At 39.5% G+C, this 25,158-nt stretch overlaps 1 protein-coding gene across 6 annotated transcripts in view; it reads right to left on the bottom strand.

Moving 5' to 3' along the window:
* Positions 1–25,158, bottom strand: part of LOC128741462 (carnitine O-palmitoyltransferase 1, liver isoform) — a 52,618-nt gene that overhangs the window by 17,446 nt on the left and 10,014 nt on the right. The window contains exon 1 of one of the 6 annotated variants that reach the window (XM_053837294.1): positions 15,258–15,609. The exons of 4 other annotated variants lie outside the window; for them this stretch is intronic. The gene's annotated coding sequence lies outside the window, so the exon portion shown is untranslated. Of the gene's footprint in view, positions 1–4,918; positions 4,998–15,257; positions 15,610–25,158 lie in introns of those variants that run through there. One more of the 6 variants, XM_053837296.1, reaches the window with a different exon arrangement.

The raw sequence follows: 25,158 nt of genomic DNA on the forward strand, positions 1-25,158 counted from the left end.
AAAAAAATTGGAATGTTTGAATTCATGGTATTTTTATTTGAATGGTTGTTTCCATTTTCCACAATGAGATAAGGCGCCATAAATATGTGCATAAATTTAAAAACGAGGTAATGACAAATAGAATTTACATCTACATAATGGTGAATTTAGGTCTTTCTTAGATAAAGCTTGAGACACTTCATATCTGGACGCAGAAAAACACATCCATTTCGGAACCATAATAATCAAATAAATTAAATATTAAGTACACAAAACGAAGGTAATTTATTGCACTTTAAAGGAGAAATGACGAAAAATTTATTCCGATTTGGTTTTGATGAAATCTCGAACTTTTCGATAATTTGAGTACCACTCTTGGAGGCTTTGATGGCTAACCTGAGCGGCCATTTTATTGCATCATCTCTTCATCTTTGTAGCATCCCGAGTCACCTTTCCACTCTTTTTCAACTTCTGTTGACACATGCCCAATATTTCTGGGTGAAATTGGGGTAGTTGGCTGGATTGATGTGCTTTTCGAAAAAATCCAATCCGTTGTCTTGACACCACTGTAGTATTTCTACGCGGAAGTGGCAGCTTGCCAAATCAAGCAAGCTTTAATGCAGTGATCTTTAAGGTACCGAATAATTGGTTTTTTCAGGCCTTCCTGCTTGTACATTTTGGAATTCACATTCTTGTTCGTCATGAAAACCTAAGTTTTTAGTCCGCAGCTACCAGATCATAAGCTGGCAAATTCGAATCAAATTTGAACTTGCTAGGGACATCACCTCGACCAATGGATTTATATAACTTTTTTCCAGGAAGCTGCCCATAATCCATCTTCACATTTCGTCGTCCAAGAGGATGGATCCTTCGTACTACGTAAGAACCTCAATGTACAACTTCCGGGTAAAGCCGTAGCGAGGCATTGTGGTATCCTCGGTGAAGAGCCATCGATTTATTTCTTCGTAGCTTTAAACTTTAACGTTGATCCGAGATATTTATTATGAAGAAGACCAAAAGAAAATAATTGTGCACAGTCACATCCACAATCCATCAACGTCTATTCGGGAGCTGGTGAAACTCATACGACTGCCCGCAAACTGCAATCCAAGCGTTGCATCGGAGTGGAACCCTTGATCATCAACTGCGGTTGACTCGGATCTCGTTAACTTCCGGATCAAGCAAACAACCTAAAAATTCGGGAACATAAGTTGTAGGACCAGGTGTTGATGGAACGCGAAACTTAAATCGAAAGCAGATTTCAACCAAATCCCCGGAATCAAGGCAGGGTTCCTAGCAGATTTAAGTTTGTTTTCGCGGATAACTTCGCGACAACATTCATTATATGGCAAGGGATCTGTTCATGCGGCAAGGGATTCGTCCATGACCATGAATACGGAAGTGCGTCAAAAAACATATATCTTATAATGAAATTCAAATCTTTCGTCGTCAGTCCCGGCGTAGTGGTTAGTATTCACGCCTCTCACACCGAGGACCCGGGTTCAAATCCCAACTCCGCAGAAGTCACGAATGACATAAGCTGTTAAAGTGACTATAACAAAAAAAAATTTCTGTAATTGAATTTTGCCTGTCCCGATCATTTTGTCTAACCCCTGTAGGTTCAACCCTTACCATCGAAGTCGAGTTAAAAGTTGGAAAGAATATAGGCACAAACTATTATTTTTATTCTCTTAGGCATTTAGGCCATTACAAATATTTTATAAAGTTTTTATCCTTTCGAGTTTGGGCCACTGAAGGGCGCTCCCCGAACAAAAAAATTAACTGAAAGAAAAAAAGACGAAAACCCCTTGGGCAACTACCCTGGATAGATTAAAATTCGCGGTTCGGGCAAGCGAAGTCAAAGGTAATATCTTTGTGATTAATCTTTCCAAAAGCCCTGAATCAATAGAAATTTTGTATATAGATTAAGATTCGTAAATCGAATCTTCAAACGTCTTGCTACTATTTTGAACGTTCTATCAAATTGATTCAAAAATACTTTTGATAGGCTTCACCACATTTGGCATCACTAGTGTGCATCTTTCATTTGTGTAAGATACAGAACAGCCCTGGGACCTGGTTGCAGTTAAGCAATCCTGAAGGTTATGCCATGCCCAGGGAAATCAAATAATTCTAGAACCTCGGTACTAAAATCTTTAACATCTCGGGACTGTGAAGAGATAGAAGGTTGCTGTCTTTGGCAAAGTTGTTTATCTATAGACGAGATACATCCGACTGCTGACAACAAAATTCGGAACTGATACGATAGTTGGCGCTTATAACGAGCATATTGATTATTTTTTGAATATCTCACAGTTGAGACGAGATAGAATGTTACTGTATTCTACAAAGTTGTTTATTCGAACAAAACGCATTTAATAATGTATAACAAAGTTCTAAACTGTCTCACTAGGTGGCGTACGTGGTCAATTTAGATTATGATGATGATATCTCATGACCATGATAAGATAGAAAGTTGCTGTTTTTGACAAAGTTGTGTGTCTAGACAAGACGAATTTGACAATGATCGGTTAAATTCGGAACTGCCCCGTTAGATGTCGCAGTTGGTAAAATCATATTTCTTATAGCGATATTTCTATTTATGCCGAGTAGACGAAAAATGGCTTATCTCGCCTGGTAAAGAACACCAAAACGTTTGGAAATAGTATTCTGCCCATAAATGCATAACAGTCCCATCTGACTTTTCCCCACTTTTGAGATAAACCTGGGAATCATCTTTAAATTAACTGTTCTTTCAATATTTTAAACAAAAAAGTTATGTTTGTTCCCAAGATGTTGAAAAAAATATCAAACTATGTCAGTCCCATGTTACAAATAAACGCATAACAGTCACAGTAGTAAAAATATATCAATAAGCATCTGTTTTTGGGGAATGCTTGGACCGATTCGCCTGTAGCAACTACCAAACGGAAGATTTTATGGCCTAGAAGAACACTATTGAGGAGAATTTGGATCGGATGTATGATTCCGAAGTTACAGTGGGAACAAGTTCCGAAATATATGGAACTGAACATAGAAGAACCTTGAATCACAACAAACCCATCATGTGACACCTATAAATACACGGATTTGCAAATCTAGACTATTGGAAGTCGTATAAAGTGTTCAAGACGCCATTGGCCTCATCTAAACATGTCCGTGAATGTTCCAGATTCCTCTACGGGGATCAGTTTCTGAATTTAACTAAAATACAACATGTGACATCTCTAAGTCGGTACTCGAAATTGCAAAACTAGTTTGAAATAGTTCATTTGTTGTCACATATTGTGTCCAGGTTTACATTGGTCATACTCGGACACGTTCGTCCGAGTATACGTAATTATTTTCTATGCAAAAATCTACGAAAATAAAAACAAAAATGAAAGAAAAAATTTTTAGTCCGATTTTCGGAAATTCCATTGCTCGAATTTTCATTTCTGTTTCGTTCTAGAAGCGCTAACTTAACTCGTACACTCATTTTTCGAGTTTGTCAGGCTGTAGAGCCCACAGACAATTGATATTCTGCAAATTATTTTTTTGCTCACCCGCTTACTTTTGTAGTGAAATTGTACGCTTTCCTCAATGGGAAAGGCAAAAACATTGACCTAATGTGCATTCATCAGAAGAAGCTAAGCTGGAGGTTCTTAGAGAGCACGGAGGTCATCAACCGACGTCATTCTAGTGAAGACTCGAGATAATATTGTTGACGTAGGATTACGTCTTTGTTTACTATACTAGGGGTTAATCAGTGGAAATGCGAATGAGAATGCTGCGGCAAAATGAGATTGCGATTTCCAGTTATAATTTTATAGCTTCTATACTACTGAATGAATTTAAGTTAATATATGAACGGCTTATTGTGCAATTTAGCGGTAGAATACATTTGTCGTCATTGCGCACCAATCGCATTTTCCATGATGATGAAAGATTTGAATCTTAAAAAACTAAGCTACAAGAATGCATACGGCGATAGTTGAAAGCAATACCTCTGACAGTGTTATCTAATCACATGCAGCTTAGCAGTAGTACCAATATGACGATGCTGAGCTAAAAAATAATGGCTTAGTCATCTTTGTTGTTCAACTCCGAATCTCTCCCGAGCAAATTTGTTTGTTGGTTTTCGCTAATCTATAGCATAAAAATAAAGTTTGGACTAGAACTTTCATTATGATCTTACATTCGGTATAAGTGTAGTGCTTGTGCTAGTGCTTGTGCATGCTTGTTTTAGATTAGTTTGCAGCTGAATAATTGTGTTCCTCAATAACGAAAAATACGAAGATATTTTTTTAAATAGTATGATATAAAATTTCATTTTGTGTTAATTCAAAGAGATAGATAATTACGTGCAGTACGTTTATCTAAAAAAACTGTAGGTATTTTTACATACTCTATATAAAACCAAGAAAACTTAAAGCCGCTAAACTTCACTTGGCTCGCTCATCCGTTTCACAGTGTTAAACGATTAAATTTTGTAAACAAAATAATAATGCAGGAAGTTGTCGAAGGTACTATAGCATGCCTTTTATTGTATTGTATTGATATGAGCACGTTCTCACACACATTCGCTTTGTTGATACTCATCACTAGATACTAACTCAACTTTCTGAACTCGGGACCAAGGTTTGTAGTGTCTTCCGAAAACACTCACAACTACAGGGTGAATCTTATTTTAAGATAATTGTTTTGTCTAATGAACTGTTTGGTGGAATAAAACAAACAAAACATAGAAGTAGATTGTCTTGTGTAAACATATTGATAACTACAGTTTAGGTTGTTTTATATATGACACAAGAGCGCACTTTAAAAACAATATAAATATGATTAGTATAAATACAGTGAAGAAGAATAACTTGCACACACTAGTTCGATGCTTCTAATATGCAACGGACGGAAACGTAAACGTGCGCATCGGCTTATTTCAAATTACGCTTGTAACGACCTTGATCTTCACGGCGTGGTTTCAATAAAACCGTCTTAATTGGCGTAAGAAGTATGTATGTGTGTATGTCTGAGAGCTACAATCCCCGCCGTGAGTGCCACTTTCACGGCAAAGGCCGCTCATAAAACTTTTCTGCACAAGGCTTCAACATGAACTACGACTAGCTACCGCTGGCAGCTGCGAACATCGCGCGCGAGCGTTCCACTTCGAACAGCCGGTCGTCGGCTGTGGGCCTTATATCTGCGTCCGATTCGCAATTAAACTATGTTTTGCTCGAATCGCACTGCAGCGGCGACCTTGACTCAACAGGTTTCTGTTTTTGTTTACTGTTCTAGTTGTAAGCACTTCACACGATTACTAACTAAGCTCCGCGGTTGGAGAAAGCGAGAAGGCTTATATTAGGTACGGTGTATGTATTCACACCTGAAAAGACTGTTGCTGATAAATGCAAAATATTTGTTACGAATTTCATGCAGGCGCCGGTAAATAAATCGACAGACAGGTTCATACCAGTGCCTTGATACTACATTCTCCATGTTGAGCATTGGCCTTCTCTTTAGATACAACTTTGAATTCTTTTCTTGATGTACTGGATGGTTGCCAGGTTAGTTAGTGCTAAGACCCTAAATATACTTAGAATAAAGCTAAGCTGTTTTATATAACGATTGCTAGGTGGAATTAGCATGTAAACTTTAGAACGAAGTAGATTGATATTTTAGCGATTCCGGTGTCTAGTTTACGCAAATGTTTTTCCATGCAAATGATTGTGTGAATGTCGTTCTTCGATAGCTCATAATAATAGGGGAGACCTGCTGCAGGTTGAAGAGCAACTTTGTTTTCGATCCGTGCAAATTAATCACATCACAATGTTTTAGTCCAGAATGTTATATACAGGAATACCCCGAATAAGGCGACGGGTGGTGATGTACGCCCATCGCGATGTCTCAGCTGTCCATTAAGGGGAAACCGAAAGTGGCTCAAAGATGGCTGGGTAAATGGCTACCATTCGAAGCATGTATTGTTTTGCGCCTTAAAAATGCATCTGTATTGGCAGAGCACGCTTTCGCCACGTAATCAGTGCTTCCAGCGCTGTTATAATTTCCTAAAACTTGTAATTCAATTTATCGATCTGCTATGTATCAATAGTCGCTCAGCAAAATATAATTGCTAATGGAAAATAAATTTTACTGATCATATCGATCATTACGTGTTCATAAAAGCGACCAATGTATAATTTGGAATTAGTTGATAGATATTTGGTTGCGCCCATATTTCGTTGAACTAGCGATTTCCGAAAAAGCAGCAACACAGTATCAAACTTTCGTCACATCAATGAGCTTTTAAAGAGCTTTCAACTTTCCTTTTTTTTCCTTTTTTCAACTTTCGCCGCATCAATGAGCTTAGAGTGAAGTAAACAAACAAAACGCAAAAGCAGGAATCAAAAACTCAATCCGATGCAAGCGGATTAATTGAACATCCTACACGGAGCGAAAAAGCTCCAGTTTGTTTCAAACAAAATGATTGTTGCTTTAAGCCTCAATAAAATATTTTTATAACAACCTGAAAATATTGTTGTTTCAAAACGAGATTCTGTTTGAATCAAGAAAATAACAGTTTTGAATTGAAAGTAAAGTATTTTCAAATTTGAAGTTAAGATTGATATGACAATAAATATTTTCATTTCAATCATATATTTTAGTTTGAAACAAAACGAAATTTTTGTTTGTGCGTAAAACAACCATAAATATGGTTGAAACTACATTTTTATTCTCCGTGTAGTGATCCTACGCATTATTCAGTTGCTGCTGTTAATTTTGATTGAATCGGAATGCCTTGATAAAGAAAACAAACCCTTTTTCGGGATGTTTGTAGTCAGTGCGGTTGGCTGCGGATCAGCTGTTTATGTTTGCAAGCTCCGCTATTTGACATGTATTACCAATACTAATGCAATATTCAAATAAACGTTTAGGTTTTTAACGAACACATGAGATGTACAGTACAGTGTTTGTCGCACTAACACAATAACGTTAGCCACTTTCGGTTCCGCCTTAACCGATAAAGATGATTTTTGGTAGTTGACTAGGTTATACCACATACTAACAATGTACCAAAATCAACTTTATTGACTAATGGACAACTAAGAAACCGCTTTATTCGGGGGACTGCTGTACTTTTAGGAAAATATTTTCAATACCTACACAGAACAAAATTATTTTGTTACCTTAGCAAAATAAAAGAATGATGATCATTTCTGTAAAAATCTTAAAAATATGCGAAAAAGAAAAGTTGTAAAAACCTAGTTGGGTGCATTTTGTAATTGTTATTTGCAAAGAATGGTGTCTGCAAATCTTGACAAGCGGAGCTGGCGCTGTCATAACTGAGCAAGAATTTATTATATTCGAGCTATGTTACTTTGGTGTTACTATCGAATTGTTACCACTACAAACAACTGAAACGTTATTTTCTGCTATGGCATTGAATCATTGTGTCAAGCCATTGACCATTGAAGTTATTCCAACAAGGTAAATTTCCGAATATTTGGAATCAATCGTTTATGTTCCCGGTATTCAAAAATGGCCACTGTCAAAACGTAAGTAATTATAACAGAATCACCAGCCCTTCTGCTGCATCAAAATTATTTGAGATAGTCGTGAGTTTTTGCCCCGCACAATGAATTATATATCTACTGCCACCTGTTTTCTGCAATTTGGGAATAAGGAGCAGGTTGATGTAGTTTACACGGATTTTGAAGCTGCTTTTAATCGAATTGCCCATGCAATACTATTGCGAAAACTTTCCCAACTCGTTGCATCTCAACATTTAACACAATGGCTAAGCTCGTACCTGCGCGGTAGGGTCCGCGTGTGAAGCTTGGTTAGCGTATTTCATCGCAGTTTACGAACACCTCTGGGGTTCCGCAAGGTAGCAATATGGGCTATCTGTTTTTCTCACTGTTGTTTGGTATTTTAATTAATACTAACTGCGCACTGGACTCACACCGTGTTATTTCGAAAGCAATTCGTCACTTTACATTTATCTTGAAAACTGGACGGAACTTCATGGATCCTCAAAATCATTATATTGTGCTCTTATTCGACCACTGCTAGAGTCGTAGCTGTATGGTGTTCTCAGCGACTAACATGGAACTTGCGCATCGAACAATTGCAAATAAAACTTAATTGGATTGTATTGCGACATCTACGGTGGTGTAATTCTGAGGATCTTTCGCGGTGTTCGAAACGTTGCCGGCTACTTGACCTCGATACACTAGAATACCGAAGTAAAGTGCTTGTGCCTAAAGTCTTGGATGGAGAAAGCCATTCTTCACCACTTTTGTCACTCTAATGGTTTTCGAATTTTGCAATGGAATTGGATCGATGGAAGGAAACAACCATCTTTTATAATCATTTCAATATTCATGTAGACCATGTATTGTCGAAAATATTAACTAAATAAATAATGTAAATACCAACGAATATAGGTATTAGTGTGATAATGGGTATTAGTTAGAATGTAACGTTGTAAAGTCGGTAAAAGTGGACTAAAATAAACTAAGAAAATAATCGCAATATCTCGTCTTGCAGCTAGTTACAATCAGCCGCTTTCTCCCCTATTTATTTCGTACATAGGAAGTGACATATGAATATTTTATATCTGCGCTTTTTTGTTTTGTGATTTTGAGCAGGTTTGGTTCACCTAGAATTCTGCTTTTTTGTTGCCTAAAATCAGCATATATTAATTACGCCTATGGTTGAAGATTTTAAACTGTAGATCCAATGCAATTCGGTCGAGCAAGTCACTCATTAGGAAAACCAATTTTTGGTGCACAAAAATAAGGTACACTATTTTGGAAGGTTTTTTCCTGGCGCTAGTCCAAATGATTATTTTCGCGTGAAGCCAAAAGTTAAGCATCTTTTCAGTGTACTTTCCTGAAAAATAATTTGATTGGCTCAGGTTGATATATCAACCTGTAGTTATATAACGATTTTGTCATTTTTGTCATCAATAAAAACTATCATCCAGGGTAAACCTGCTGACATTATTTTCTTTATAATGCTAAAGGGTGTCCAACCTCAAATTGCACCACCGAAGAAACGCTGTAGAAAATTACCTAATTGACCGATCCTTTTCAAACTTTCAGACAATATAACCCATTAGTAAGCTTTTGGCATATTTATTTCAATCAACTTCAATACCATAACCGTATGCTAGCACCTTACGCTTAACTCTACTCAAAAAATTTTGTATAACGTCTGGCTGCAGCTTCTTCTTTACGAAAACCCACTTTTCTTCATGTCTTCCTCAAATTTGACTTCCTTGGGATGCTTTCGTTGTGCCTGCTTCAAAATAGCCCAGTATATATCGATGGACCTTAGTTTCGGTGCGTGGGGGGAGTTTATGTCCTAGGGTACGAAAGTAACCCCGTTGGCTTCGTACCATTCCAGGACATCCTTTGAATATAGTGGCACGAAGTTAGATGCGCCCAGCAGATCGTAAGGCCCTCGTGTTGCTTCAACAGAGGAATCAGACGTTTCTGTAGACACTTTTTGAGGTGGATCTGCTCGTTTACAGTCTCAGTAGTCACGAACGGCGCACTCCGTTTGCCACACGAGCAGATCGCTTGCCAAACCATGTATTTCTGGGCAAATTGTGAAAATTTCTGCATCCTTACTTCCTTCGGAATACCAAACTTGTGCTGGGCGGTCAAGTACAGTAGCCGCGAAAGCTGCCGGAAGTCCGCCTTGACGTAAGCTTCATTACCCATGATGAGAGGGTTGAAGATTTTCCAGATGTTTGGAAAAATAAATTCGCAACGTTGCTTTTCGGGTGACGCCATTTTTTGCAATTTTCGAAAAACTGATTGCGGTAAAAATACACTGTAAACAATACACTCTAAACTATGTAAGCGTTGGTAGCCTCCGCTTAGAAGGTTTCTGAGATTTATTGTATAATTCGTTTAAATGTTATTTATTGTAAAATGTAAAAGCTGGAAATGTTTGTCGTAGTAGATGGTTTTTCTCCCACAGTACCACCCAACACCACCCAACAGATAGCTAACAATCAGCCAATCAACCTTAAGTACGCAGCCTGTCACCTATCATATTCCACCACTAGGAGGAAACGATTGAAAATGAGGGCCGCGCGGATGACAGGACTCGCGTCAGATGCAAATATAAACAATCTGGCGGAAGGCTCAGCTTATGTACTTGGCGAGGGCATTAACCGTTGGCGTAGGGCAATGACCTGGAACTAAATGCTTATTTAAGTTACACTCAACTTTCAAAAACAGCATTTTGAAAGAGGACCTCAAACCGAACGGTCAAAAGCAGTGACCTAGTACAAAGCCAAAAATTATATACCATTGTTGAAAGTGCTGTACTGTAAAAGAAGTGAGTGTAACATAGCGAATACAGGTAATGCCATCCCTACGCCGTTTTGCCAATCAAAGTCCTCGCCAGCCAACTAACGCCTTCGATGTTTTTCTCCCAGAAACCCGCAGTGTTTGTTTTAAAACCCAGAACGATCATCCGTTGAGCCAGACTCCTTTGGCGGATCGGCAAAGCCCGAGTGAGTCCTTCATCCGACGCAGAAGAAGCGGCAAGGACCGCTGGTTAACAGTTTCGACGTGCATCCAGGCCGGAAGCGGCGATCACGTGCAGCAGCGATTGGTGGTAACCGGAGAGGACGAAAGGTGGTGCAGGCTGTGTGTGTATGCTGAAGAAGAGGGGCCCCGCCGAACAAATATAAAAGGTTAGATAGATTAAGAAAGTGGGTGGTACAAAGATCAAAGATAGAAGGTAAAAGTCCAGAAAGTGTGAATAAATTTGTGAAAAGGTAAATCGTGAGTTTTCCATCGACTATATCAGGTATTTCCTTGCTTTCCCGCGAAAACCCCAGGATAAGCGTGCCGACCCTGAGGCTTGTTTCAGGGAGTCTCAGCAACGCTCGCGGCTGAGGCAAAACCAGTATTTTACAACTACTTCTACGCACATTTTCAAGAGAAAATGCCCAATGGGTAATTTTCTACAGCGTTTTTTCCGTGGTGCAATTTGATGTGGGACTCCCTTTAGTCGTTTTCTGGCATTAAGGGGGCATAGTACTTTTTACACCATATTTTTTGCCTTATTTCAAATATTTTTTTCTAAAGCGAAAAGCGAATCGATTCGGGTTTATTGCTTGCTAAACATTGCACTTTATACTAATATTTGCAGTTTTGTTTGCATATGTGAACCTCTTCCCCTCTCCCCTACGGCTCCTTGAACATGATCATTCGAAAAAAACATGATTTGCGGTACCATGGATTGGCGCTGGGGGGCTTATCCGAATTGAAAAATTCCAAAACGACATGAAAGAATATTAAATTATCTCGTGTTTGACCCATCCTTTTTTTAAAATTCGAGCGCATAACAAAATGGCGGACATTCAAACATAAAAGTAAGGTTTTTAGCCGAAAAAATTGACTTTAAACATTTCTTAAAAATACAAAAATTGTAATATCGAAAAAAGGATGGGTCAAACACTAGATAATTTTGTTAGCTTTGAAACAAAAAAAGAATCATGAGAATTGCTTCAGCCGTTCTTGAGATATTTATGGTACCGACTTTCAAAACCTGGTTTCGAGAAAAACAACGTTGAAGTTTTTATTCGCTGTGTAATCGCTCCAGACATGTGCGGTACAAATAGCTGTAACTTTGTCAATTTTTGGAATTCATCGAAATGACTTGAAACACATATGGTCAAAATGTTTATCTTTCGAAAATCAATAAAAAAAATTTCGATTTTTTTTAATTGAAAAAGTACTATGCCCCCTTAATAACACTGGTCTACAATAAGGTTTTTTGCTTATCTTGAAAAATTTTTACTCGCTTAACACAAAAAAAAACCTATTCGATTTAAAAAATCTCTTCGAAACAGGGTTGCTGCACTCAATTAAGGTCACCTATGCTCATTCGATTGTATTACCTCATAGAAGCAAAATCTTTAGCACCGCCATCCGGGGTGAGATTGTGCCAAAAACCAAAAATGTTTATTTGTGCAAATTTATTATATCTATAGAAACTGGTGACCTAAATTCAAAATGATGATGAACATAACATATTTATTCATAACTTAGAATGGAACACAGATAATATTAGCAATCTATTTAGCCTAAACAGGGTTTCAAAGTTCGCGATCAAAAATACGCGGAAGTAACGCTTGTAAAAAATGTCCCGCAAAAACCAACTCAAACCAGAAATCGCATCAGCTTGCTATCTTGAAGGTATATAAACTAATCATTTACAATGTATTGAAAGGTTAATATGCGTTGGATAAGTTTTGATTACAAAAATAATATTTTTCGAAATTTTGTACTTTTCGAGCTTCACGGGGGTGAGATTGTGCTAAGCCATAATGATCGATCCAATTTGTGGATTTCACATACACAACAAAAATACGCCAGTATACACCAGCACACTCACATTTTTTACTATTGAGCACAATATTTTGACAGATTAGATTGCATCACCCATTTCGGAGCAAACAGCATCATAGGTCTGCTAAATAATGTAAACTAATTTTTACTTTTTCTCTGGAAATTTCAGATACTTTGAATAAACACTCTAATATAAGACGAATATATTATACCGTGTATAAACTGTCAGTTTTAAGAAGGGGGAAAGGGGGGTGGGATAGCCCACATGTTCTGCGGCCGCGGGTTCTCGAACGAAGTAATGGTTACTTTTGTTAAATGATCAAATAGGTATGCCCCCTTAGGATACACCCCTTCATATATCTCCCCCTTGTTAACCTTAGAAACGCTACTGGCTATATAACGGCTGTCCATTGACTACGAACTCATTTTTAGTTATTTGAGACCTTTTCGGGTTATTTTCGTTCGTACTTTTTGTATGATGCGTTGTTTTTGGCCGACCCCCTGCCCTTAATAGTCCACTTAGTTCATGGACGGCCCCATATGAACTACTTTATACTGATATTTATGTGTATTGTTTATAAACATACTAATGTTCACTGTTTGGGCTTTTAGCCTAACTTTATGTTTTTGGCACAATGTCACCCCCTAAAAGGGGTGAGATTGTGCCAAAGTTCATGCACTTCCAGTAAAATTAGGCTTCATTGTAACTAAACCATCTCGACGGTAGTTGTTAATTGAATAATGTAGTATGTATTGACAGGTTTGAAATCAACTTAGTTCCTAAATTGTGTGTATACTGAGCTAAAGAACAAAAATATATGCTTTTTTGGCACAATCTCGCCCCGGATGACGGTACTGTATTATTTTGTCTATTTATGCCAGTGAAAGGTCTGTAATTTTTTGTTACTTAAACTGAACGTTTGTTTGCTAATTATATTGTTACAGCGTTATAACAGTGTAAATACAAAAACTCATGCAAAATTCAATTCCGAAAAATTGTAGATCATGTTCAACTCAACAAATATTTCATACATAACTTTAACAGGCTTTGTTTCTGCATTCTGCATTTGTAATGCATTTTTTTATTATTTTTTCTATACATTCAGCAGAAAAAAGTCTATAAGAATTAGTTAATAAATTCCATGCAGGTTTTTTTGAAAATTCTGATGAACTGATGAAATGATTGTTTGAAATTAAATTTGGTAAAATATTTGCTGCTTTTTAATCTTATCGATAACTAGCTGACCCGACAAACTTCGTATTGCCACAATTTAAACTGTGCTGTACATAAATCATGAATCAAATTTTCAATTTTTTCTCACAGTAAAGTAGAAAACAAATTCCCCTAATTGCTTAGCCAGATAAAATAAAGCGGATAGCATTTAAATATTCGCCGTGATTGCATAACATTTCGCCGAATACCATTTTGCGGAAAACCAATTCTCGGTTGACCATAACGCAGAATATAGTGTTTCGCAGAATACCATTTCGCGAAAAACCTTTACGCGGAGTCTCCCATTTCACCGAAAACCTTTTCGCGGAAAGTACCATTTCACAGGGGTGATCCTCTCCTTACTCTTTTCTTGTTGTCGACTAATGTTTTATGGAAGAGTCTAAAATTTCTCGAGTTTGATTAATTTTTGAGTTACGCAAAAATTTATGTTTTTTGTATGAGTTCTCCACCTACCACAGGGTGGTGTTATAGTTAGAGTTATAGATTGGTAAAAAATCGGCTTCCATATCAAAAGCTTGCATGCTTCTCTCAAATTAGTAATAATTCTGAGCGCAAGAGCACTTTTCTGTTCAATGAGCATAGGCAAACATTCCGATTTCATGTTTTCCCAACCTCGTCCCTCTAACCCGTTTAGTTTTATTTAGAAGAGTTAATTTTTCTAGGAGAATGAATATGCACCGGGGAGGTTGCTGAATTGATTTATCAATTTTCACCAGTCCAGTGTTGTCATTTCCACATTTTAATTTTAATTAACTAATTTTGTAACACTACGACCTAAGTCGATATCTATTTACATGTAAATTTGTCAACGAAACGTATATTTAATGCCGACTTGACCCAGCATAATTGATTCGTATTCTCGGCTAGAATGATTGGAATTGTTGTTTAACATCTTGGCCGTATTTCTACTCGTACTCATTTATATACGAAAACGTAAATAAACATGTTCCTTTCTGCATACACGCTACTTAACGGATGGCTACCAACACATTAAAGCTTGCAATTGATAGTGCCATAGGTTAACTGTAAAACCAGTTTGTAGACTTGCGCCTTTTAGAACATGTAAGTAAGACTCACTCAGCACGTGTTCATTGGCAGTGCACTTTGTTTTGCTCGAAGCTGCCTGGAAAAGTCATGCGTCCTTAATGTCAACATTTCCTAGTAATTCTATGTCACAAGGTTGCACTACCTACTCGAGGCACTACTGCATGCAAATATTAACGTGAACACGTATGGTCGCTTAATTCATGCACACACATAGATCTGTTTGACAACCGTTTGACTTAACTCAATGAGGTTGTGGCCAACCTTCGCCGATACATAAATTGTGTTTCGATATTCCGACATAGCAGGTTCATTCGATTGACACATCCAATTTTGAAATGTTTTATAGACATATGAGCAAATCGTAAAATTATTGTACGTATCTTTATGTCACTGTTTCATCAGATATACTTTCAAACTTTGGCACGAGATAAAATAAGACTTCTTTGAGTAAATCGTATTAATTTCGAACTCTCTTCGCCGTCCGAATACCTTGCAAGTCTACAGACGACGGTCATAGCCAGCCAGCAGTAAAAGAAGGCCACACAAGGCTGTTCGATTTCCAATGGATTTCCGTTTTAAATTTACGTTTCGTTTCAATTCACTTCACGGTCAGGAAGAACTTTGCACCTGCTGATGGAACTTACACTTCAAAATACTATTCAAGGCAATTCCAAACAAATGATTACACAATCACTGCAGCGGTAGTTGGCGACCGAAGGCGTGTGAAGAACTAACTATTAGATAAGATTTTCGCAGGGAGCTGAACTTTTAACTGCTGCGTGAGTCTGACATGGCACAAAATTTACACATGCAAATACACTGTACTGTAAACTCCAACTTAAATGTTCGTTTCAAAAGCATAAAAAACTGAACCGCTAAGGTACCAAACAAAAATAAAGTGAGAATGCCTCTCACTGTACTTTGCGCGCAACTTGCTGGTTCTTTTCCGGCGGAGATATAGAGAAAACGCAACCGCACTGCATCGACTGTCCCACTAGACTAAGACGATGAGCGGAGACCAACCCGCCAGCCGTCACACAAGCGTGCTGTTGTCAGCTAAATTCACGATCAAGTAACTAGTCGAGCACAGTTCTTCCGTTTCGTATGACACTTGACACATATGTACTATATACTTATGTTTTTAATTGTATCTAATGTTTAACGAAAATAAATCTGCAATTGTTTGTTTCGTATAGAAACTAATAGTTTGAAAGTTCTATACTTTCCTAAATTATCAACTATTTATTTTCCCATTGTTTCACCCCTAAAAGCAAGATCAACTGTCTGTGCCATGAACGAAAAAACATAGACTTAGGTATTATTCAGAGCTCAGTGTCATGCAAACGTGCACAGCGTTACAGTACAGTAGTTGAGAATGCTCATAATTAAAGGTAGACACAATTGAGTAAACCCTCAATTAGCTTATCTAACCGTGGAAACTGGCATTAGTATGCACGAATTGCGGCGCTATTGGCTTTGCAAAAAAACTTCTTAAGAGATTTTTTTGTTACACTACTACTTTTAGTAAAATCTTTATGTAGTAGAATTCAAACAAATGAATTCTCGTAATTATCAACATATTTGTGGGATAACCAACGTATTTTGGGCCCCATCAGCAGTTGTATATAATTTGGATACTTACAGCAAAATCAAGTGGAAGTGTCCAAATTATGTACAGCTCCTGATGGGGTCCAAATTGGGTTGGTTACCCTAGTTGTAATTGTTCGACAAAAAAATTTATGACTTTTTTTATTGTAAATCTTTTCAACACATAATACCGTATGAGAGTAAATGCACCAATTTAACGCGTTTTCTTTTAAAGACTGACTGCAATCGTTGTGCTGTGTGATTTTACTCTTACAACAAAATTACAACTCACGAACAAGTCAGCGGCTTTTAACCTACGCGAGAATGATAATGTATTGGACACGTTGGTTTGAAGAAATGGGAGAGTATCGATAGTAACAAATATAGCTACGCAATAGTTGGTGTTCCTCAAGGAAGCCATTTAAAATCAATGTTTTTTATTCATTGTGGTTTGTACGCAAACATTAACTATGAATAATATGATTGTGCTTTGTACGTGTTTCGTCTCGGTATTAGTTAGGACATTTATGTGTTTACCTTGAATAACTAGTGGCTGAAACACATTCAAAATAATTTTACGTCAAAATTATTCATATGACGCATGTCACACAACTTGAAGATGGTTGGAAAGGCATTAAGACCGCCATCGGTAGCACTGCTCTAGCGGAACTAGGTACAATGAATCCGAACCGAAGAAACGATTGGTTCGACGGCGAATGCGAGCAATTAGTGCAGGAGAAGAATGCAGCACGTGCGAGGATGCTGCAACACCGTACGAGGGCGAATGTGGATCGATATAAACAAGCACGGAACAGGCAAAACTCGGTCTTCCGGAGGAAAAAGCGCCAACAGGAAGATCGGGATCGCGAGGCGATGGAAGAACTGTACCGTGCTAACGATAAACGGAGGTTCTACGAGAAGTTAAACCGCTCGCGCAAAGGCCATGTGCCGCAGGCCGATATGTGTCGAGACTCAGACGGTAATCTTCCCACGAACGAACGTGAGGTGATCGAGAGGTGGAAGCAGTATTATGACGAGCACCTTAACAGCGATGTAGCTGAACATGGAGGTGACGATATGGCAATAGATCTTGGAGCACGTGCAGAAGACGACAGAATACCAGCCCCTGACCTCCAGGAGGTAGCAGAAGAGATCGGTCGGCTGAAGAACAATAAAGCGGCTGGGGCTGATCAGCTACCCGGCGAGCTGCTGAAATACGGTGGTGACGCACTGGCTAGAGCGCTGCACTGGGTCATTGTCAAGATTTGGGAGGATGAGCTACTACCGGAGGAGTGGACGGAAGGCATCGTGTGTCTGATCTACAAAAAGGGCGACAAGTTGGACTGTTGCAATTACCGCGCAATCACACTGTTGCACGCCGCCTACAAGGTACTCTCCCAACTTTTATGTCGTCGACTATCACCATTTGCAAAGGAGTTCGTGGGGCAATATCAAGCGGGATTCATGGTTGCCCGTGCCACCACGTACCAGATTTTCGCGCTTCGGCAAGTGTTGCAGAAATGTCGCGAATACAACGTGCCCCCGCATCATTTATTCATCGACTTCAAATCGGCGTACGACACGATCGATCGAGATCAGCTATGGTAGATTATGCACTACTACGGATTTCCGGATAAACTAACGCGATTGGTCAAGGCGACGGTGGATCGAGTAATGTGTGTTGTTCGAGTATCAGGGGCAGTCTCGAGTCCCTTTGGATCTCGAAGAGGGTTACGGCAAGGTGATGGGCTTTCATGTTTGCTGTTTAACATCGTTTTGGAGGGTGTGATAAGAAGAGCGGATATAGACACGAGTGGCACGATATTCACGAAGTCCGTCCAGCTTCTTGGTTTCGCTGACGACGTTGACATCATTGCACGTACCTTTGAGAAGATGGCGGAAACGTACATCGGACTGAAAGCTGAAGCCAAACGGATAGGACTTGTCAGTAATGTATCGAAAACAAAATACATGAAAGGAAGAGGTTCTAAAGAAGTGAATGCTGACCTCCCTCCCCGGATTCATTTAGACGGTGATGAAATCGAGGTGGTAGAAGAGTTCGTGTATCTGGGCTCACTGGTTACCGCAGACATCGACACCAGCAGAGAAATACAAAGACGCATTATGTCAGGAAATCGTGCCTACTTTGGACTCCGTAGGACGCTGTGATCGAACAAAATTCGCCACCGCACGAAGTTAACAATCTACAAGACGCTGATTAGACCGGTAGTCCTTTACGGCCATGAGACATGGACTATGCTCGTGGAGGACCAACGCGCCCTTAGTGTTTTCGAACGGAAGGTGTTGCGCACCATCTACGGCGGAGTGCAGATGGAAGACGGAACGTGGAGGAGGCGAATGAACCATGAATTGCATCAGCTGCTTAGGGAACCACCCATCGCTCACACCGCAAAAATCGGTCGCCTGCGATGGGCTGGGCATGTCGTGAGGATGTCGGACTGCCCGGTTAAAAAAGTTCTCAATAACGATCCGACTGGAACGAGACGGCGGGGCGCGCAGCGAGCAAGATGGATCGATCAAGTGGAAGGCGACCTGCGGACCCTACGTAGACTACGTGGCTGGCAAACTGCGGCCATGGGCCGAGTAGAATGGAGACGACTTCTTCGTACAGCAGAGGAAACCACGGCCTGGAGCTGATTAAGTAGGTATGTCACACAACTTACGTGAATTCAAGGCAGTTTTTGTCGGAAGATTAGTACCACTGCGATCATTATTTTGATCTATTGTGGTATAAGGCAGTTTTAAACTAGTAGGGTACGGGAGGGTATTTCCAGCGTCCAGCCCAATAAGCGGTAGCCTGAACAATATTCAGGAATTACGTTGAAACTATATTTATTCGAGACAAGATTTTTATACCAGTTGATAGAATAAAATTTACTGAATATCGGCGTATATTTTGGTCTTCATAAAACGAATTTGAGTTATAGTCGTGAGAAATGATGAAGTCGCTGCGGCTAAAGTGAGCCCATTTTCTATAGTGGTGTCTGTGTTTTTTAAATCCGACCGGCCGAAATAGCCAGCACAGGGATTAAATGCTTTTCAAAAGCAGATCAAAAGACATGACCGATGGATAACGTGTCGCTATTGCCTACATTCCGGGCTCATTGAAGATAATTAGTTTTGCAGTGACAACAGCTTGCTGCTGTACCATTGAATCGTTCATATACATTAGCGCCGGTTGTCACTCAAATACTAGCTATGTCCACACGATAAAAACATTTCAGTCGTTTCAAGCCTCACCTTTTGGTAGTAATGTAAATAACGCACAATATGCTGGAATTAAAAACAAAATGCTGCTAATGGCTGGTGAATGAAAATTGATTTATATTTTCATATCAGAGGGGAATTTTTGTATTCTTCCGTGATAAAACGAAGTAGAATTGTTCTGTGATAGCATATTCACAGCTGTTTAGTTTCTAGAAGTAAACGTGATCATAATTGTGTGTTTTCCAAACCATCATCAAGAGCGAATACGCGTAAGCGATTGCTGCTGGTTTTTTTAGCTTGGCTACGAGCTAGTGGAAAAACAGTGGTTTTAATGTTCATTGAATAAAATTTAGCAAATGACTTACATTTTTATGAAAATAGTTATAACACATTGAAGCCTTTGAGTGCTACATTCGTTTCAGTATTGTTATATAGCGGCAAAGTTTTTATTTGGGAAAGTGTAGCCGAAATTAGTAGCGTGCTGGGAATACCCTCCCGTACCGTACATGTCCGTTTACAAGAATATTGAATCCATGTTATAATTTTTACTATTAATTTATAACCGAAAAGTTACATGGCAATTTTCACTTGCCAGCGCCCTACCACTGCTAATCTGCTGTGTCTTACATCATACATAACGGAAAGTATGGCCCAACGAGCTCAAACAGATGTTTTATACTCTGATCTGTCGGCAACCTTTGACAAGATAAACCACACCATCACAATTGCAAAACTGTATAGACTGGGTAAAAGTTGTTACGTTGAGCCTCTCAGCAGAATCTCGAATACGAGTTAAGTTAGGAAGGTTTTCCGTTTTATTCTACTAAAATTATAATAGAATAAATTTTAGTTTAATAAAAAGGAAAACCTTCCTAACTTAACTCGTAGACTAGATATTACCGATAACCTTTTGCAATAGTTTCACTCATATCTCACCGATCAACAGTTGGTGGCTGCCGTTGGAAATTATCGGTCCGATATCTATCCAGCTTCATCAGGTATACCTCAAGGAAGTCACCTAGGCCCTCTGATTTTTCTGCTTTATTTTAAGGACGTTAATTTGGCCATAAGGGGCCCACGACTCTCGTATGCAGATGATCCTTAAATGTACTTCCGGATTCGCTCGACTGACTACTGCCATTTTCTGCAAAATCAACTCGAGGCCTTTGCCACTTGGTGCGACGTGAACTGTATGATAGTGAACACGGAGAATTGCTCAGTAATCACATTTTCTCGAAAGAAAGGTCCGATCTTGTTTCGTTGTGAGCTCAAAGGCACAGTAATTGAACGTATTTTGCATATCAAAGACTTGGGTGTTATTTTAGATTCGCAGTTAACGTACAAGCATCATCTCATATGTTCTCGCTAAAGCCTCAAGGTCCAGGCTTCAGCCTTAGGATCGCGAAAAATTTCTCTGACATATACTCAATGGTGCAAATCGAGCGGGAAGCCAACGCTATCTACTCTCATGCGAGTCAGTATGAGAAGCAAAGCATTCAACGCTAACGCCGCACATACAAGCATAAAACAAACAGCCACCGTTGCTGTGTGCAAACATTCTGTTGCCTACACACTCGCACACGCACATCCTCACATCGTCCTCCTGCATAGCTTATTCGCGAGTCAAATAACTCCTGAGCAATCAGCTGCTCGTGACGCATAGTGGTGCACTGGGATACAGATTTTGTATTAGTTTTTCTTTTCTTCATCATTTTCGCCCTCGATTCTACTCATGAGCGGGAGTGCAAACCCTCGCAAGTACTCGGTTTTAGCAGCTCGGGCTGCAACGAAGAACGAGAGCAACGACCGTAGCTGTTAGCTAAACACGCATTCGCAAAAACTCTTCGCAATGCATAAATAAGTACAAGCCGGAGTCCGAAAAGGATGTTTATGCCGGCACGTTCGTTAGAATGAGCACGCGTGTGTGAGAAAATTAGACTATACGAGTGTGGACTTCGCAACACACTGCATATGCTGCCTCAAATCGCTGTAAAGGGTGTCCCACGTCAAATTGCATCACGGAAAAAACGCTGTAGAAAATTACCTAGTTGACCGATCCTATTCAAACCTTCAGACAATAAAATATAGCCCATAAGTAAGCTTTCGGCATATTTATTTCATTCAACTTCAATACCATAACTGTATGCTCGCGCTTTACGCTTAACTCCACTCGTACGGTTCTGTGCAACATCTGGCTGCAGCTTCTTCTGTATGGAACCCCACTTTTTCTTTATGCCTTCCTCAGATTTGAGCTCCTGCTTCCGTAGTACCTGTTTCATAATAGCCCAGTATTTTTCGATGGGCCTTAGTATCGGTGCGGTGGGGGGGGGGGGGGGGGGGGGTTCATGTTTTTGGGTACGAAAGTGACCCCGTAGGCTTCAGAACACTCCAGGACATCCTTTGAATAGTAGGTAGCGGCACGAAGCTAGGTCTGGCCAAAAGATCGTAGAGCCCTCGTGTTGCTTCAACAGAGAAAGTGGATGCTTCTGTACACACTACTTGAAGTGGATCTGCCCGTTTACAGTTCCGTTTGCCACATGAGGAGATTGCTTGCCAAATCATGTATTTCTTTTAAAACTTCGAAAGTTTTTGCTACCTTACTTCCTCCGGAACACCAAACTTGTGCTGGGCAGTAAAGGACAGTAGCTCCGGAAGCTATCGAAAGTCCGCCTTGACGTAAGTCTCATCATCCATGATGAGACAATGAGGCTTTGTCAGCATCTGGGTGTACTGTTTCCGGGAACGTGACTTTCCCATCGTATTTTGCCGTTCGTCACGATTTGGGGCCTTCTGCACTCTGTACGTATGCAGTCCCTCCCGGTCCTTGGCTCTCTGGACGAAGGACAGTTGGACAGATCCAATTGTTTGGTCACATCTATGACCGAAGCATTGGGATTCCGCTTAAATGCTTTCATGACACGCTTGTGATCCTGATCACTAATGGAACATCCATTCTGACCGCATTTCTCCTTCAGTTCATAGCATAGAGCATGCATAGAATTTCGTATTAATGTTTAACCAGACGACTCACCGTTGACTGCACGATTCCGAATTATTTTCCGAAGTCGCGATGAGAGAGTTATGGATTTTCCAGGTGCTTGCGCAAAATCGTGTGGTCAGCTTTGGAATACTGTTTGTCTGCTTGAAACCCGAGCAACAACAACAGCGCTGATGTTCTATTATTTGCGAAATTGTTTAGTGATAGCAGATGGAAACAGTGCTATTTAAATATATATTAATTGATTATACGACACGAACTCCGTAGCCTCCGTGGGGGGCTCCGTAGCCGCAAGGTTACCGAGTCTGCTTTGACAAGCGAGTGGTCGTGGGTTCGAATCTTAGTAGAATCAAGCCATTCGATGTCAAGCGACTTTAGCATGGGTTTATTCTCAGGCCCCTCCATTTACCCTTCCTTCGTGCTGAATTCTATATTTACCCTCTGGAGCCTCTTGACAGTGCAAATGTCCCTCCTATAGTTAAGTGTACTGGTCAGAGGTACGAATGAGTCCTCGCCAGGGACGGCTATAATATGGGATAGTGCTGGCAGCGAGGAATAAGTGGGTAAAGTAGATTAAGCTTTGAAGGAAGGGTAAACCCCAATACACGCAAGCACGCATAAAATTTAATAAGCATATCGCTCACTCAATAGCGATTATAGCAAAAAGAAATGCAGTGCAGGTCATACAGCAAACACCCGGGCGATATTACAATAGATCAACTATACTGGTCGCAGTAATGAGTCCACACATGGAAAAAAAAAATACGACACGAACTATTGCGTGTACCGCACAAAGTACTGAGTACGGTATTCGGGGAATAACCCAAGTCCAACGGTCTGGTAGTTGACTAAACCGGCGAGTGGCGATATACGCGAAATCTATCGATGTATCGTGGTTCTAGCTTCGACACAGAAGAATTTTAAATAAAACTGAATAGGGAATATAAAAACTTAGTTTTTGGGTTGCCATTCTACACTGGACCCATTACCAGAAGGACCGACACGTCAGCTCGAGAAATCATTGTGAGTATTTCTCGAGAAATATTCCACAATTACCAACTGGGCTACAATAACTTTTAAGTAGCTACTTTTATGAACGTTTGTTAAGCTTGAGATGTAGAGTGTCATCCGCCTTCATCTGCTTATTTAATACTCTTCCAGTAAAATTTATTAATACAGAACTTGAACCGTTTATTGCACATCATTTATCCAGACATGGATGGTAAACGTGTCTTTGCGACTAACACAGAACCGTTAAAACATTTTTAAAGCTAACTCTAAAAAAGATTTTCAACGGTAAAGGTTGAGACTGTGTGATTTATGATGGACCAATAAAAATAAAACAATCAAAAGTGCACACATGATTAACATTTCATTTACATTGAACTGCAACATAGGCCTCGCAGTTCTCAACCATCATGTGTGTAGGTAGCCTGGCAATTCGTAGGGTGAACGACACAATTTAGTTTACCTGATATTACCATGCATCGTGTAATGTGTATTGCATAATACCTGACATTTTCCCTCAATATTTACTCAATCAATATATCACTGTACAAGATCAGTATTTTAGTTTGCGGATTTGTTACAGTTACATATTTTTTTAGACAATATTAGATAAATTTATTCCAAAATCGAGAAAGACTTCACTTTAAAGTATGATTGATGTCAAAACAATATTTGGACAATTGACTTAAGAAAAAAAACGGATCTTTGCTGTGAACTTGCCCATAGTGTTTTTTCAATTCAACCTTCGAAGCTGAAATTGGGTAAAGTACCCTTGCTTGAGATGAATTATTTTTATCACACATTCATCTCATCCTTGTATACATGTGTCCGTCAAAGTGTGGCAAAAATCAAATACACGAAGTCCCGTGGTAGGCGGCTGCGGTCGGTGTGGAATGACGTAAATTGAGCAGGTCCAAAGTCCAGACAGACGGCCAACTTGTTTCCTCGAGAAGCGTCGCAGTCGCCGTGCCGTAGCACATCTGTATGGGAAAGCCAAGCAAACTGAAACAGCCGGTTGCGCATTTTTTTATGCATTGTCCGATTGGCGTTTGGCATTCACCGATAAACAACGTTGCCAGATGGAAAGACAAATGTGCGTGCTTAAGTTTGGGACCTCCTTAGGGAGGGTCCGATGGTCTATATCATTGGTCAAACAGGCGGGTAGGATAGTCCACAGACAACATTGTTTGGTATTCTAACCCTTTTTAATAAGACCATGTTATCATGCCTATAATGAAATTCAGGAATATTACGACAAATAAAGATTCTCGAAGTAGTCCATTCTTCACAAAACCCGGATGTTGCATTTCAAAAGGAGCAGTAAATAAAATTTTTTTGAAATGTTCATGGATATATCATAGTCGAATGTCCCAATAGGAATGGAACTGCTATACAGTGTTGCCACATATTCATCTGTACTGGAAGGTAAAAAAATCTTTTTCATCTGTACTTTTGCTTTCAAAAATCTGTACCAAAATCTGTACCACAAAGTTGGTTTGTTACATAGGGAAACCTGGTTTGTTTGCTTTAAAAAATACAAAAATCGCGACTTCTTTGATGATATTGGTACGTAACCTTAAAGACAGACATGTTTTGTTTTGTTTGCATTCATGTCAAGAGGTGCTCCTCTATTGATTTCAAGTAACAAAACTGAAAGAAAAAAATTAGTTTTTGACAGCCAAAAAAATCTGTACCCATCTGTACTTTATGACAAAAATCTGTAA

This window comes from Sabethes cyaneus, chromosome 3, assembly GCF_943734655.1.
Source record: "Sabethes cyaneus chromosome 3, idSabCyanKW18_F2, whole genome shotgun sequence".
In the NCBI taxonomy this organism is placed as follows: domain Eukaryota; kingdom Metazoa; phylum Arthropoda; class Insecta; order Diptera; family Culicidae; genus Sabethes; species Sabethes cyaneus.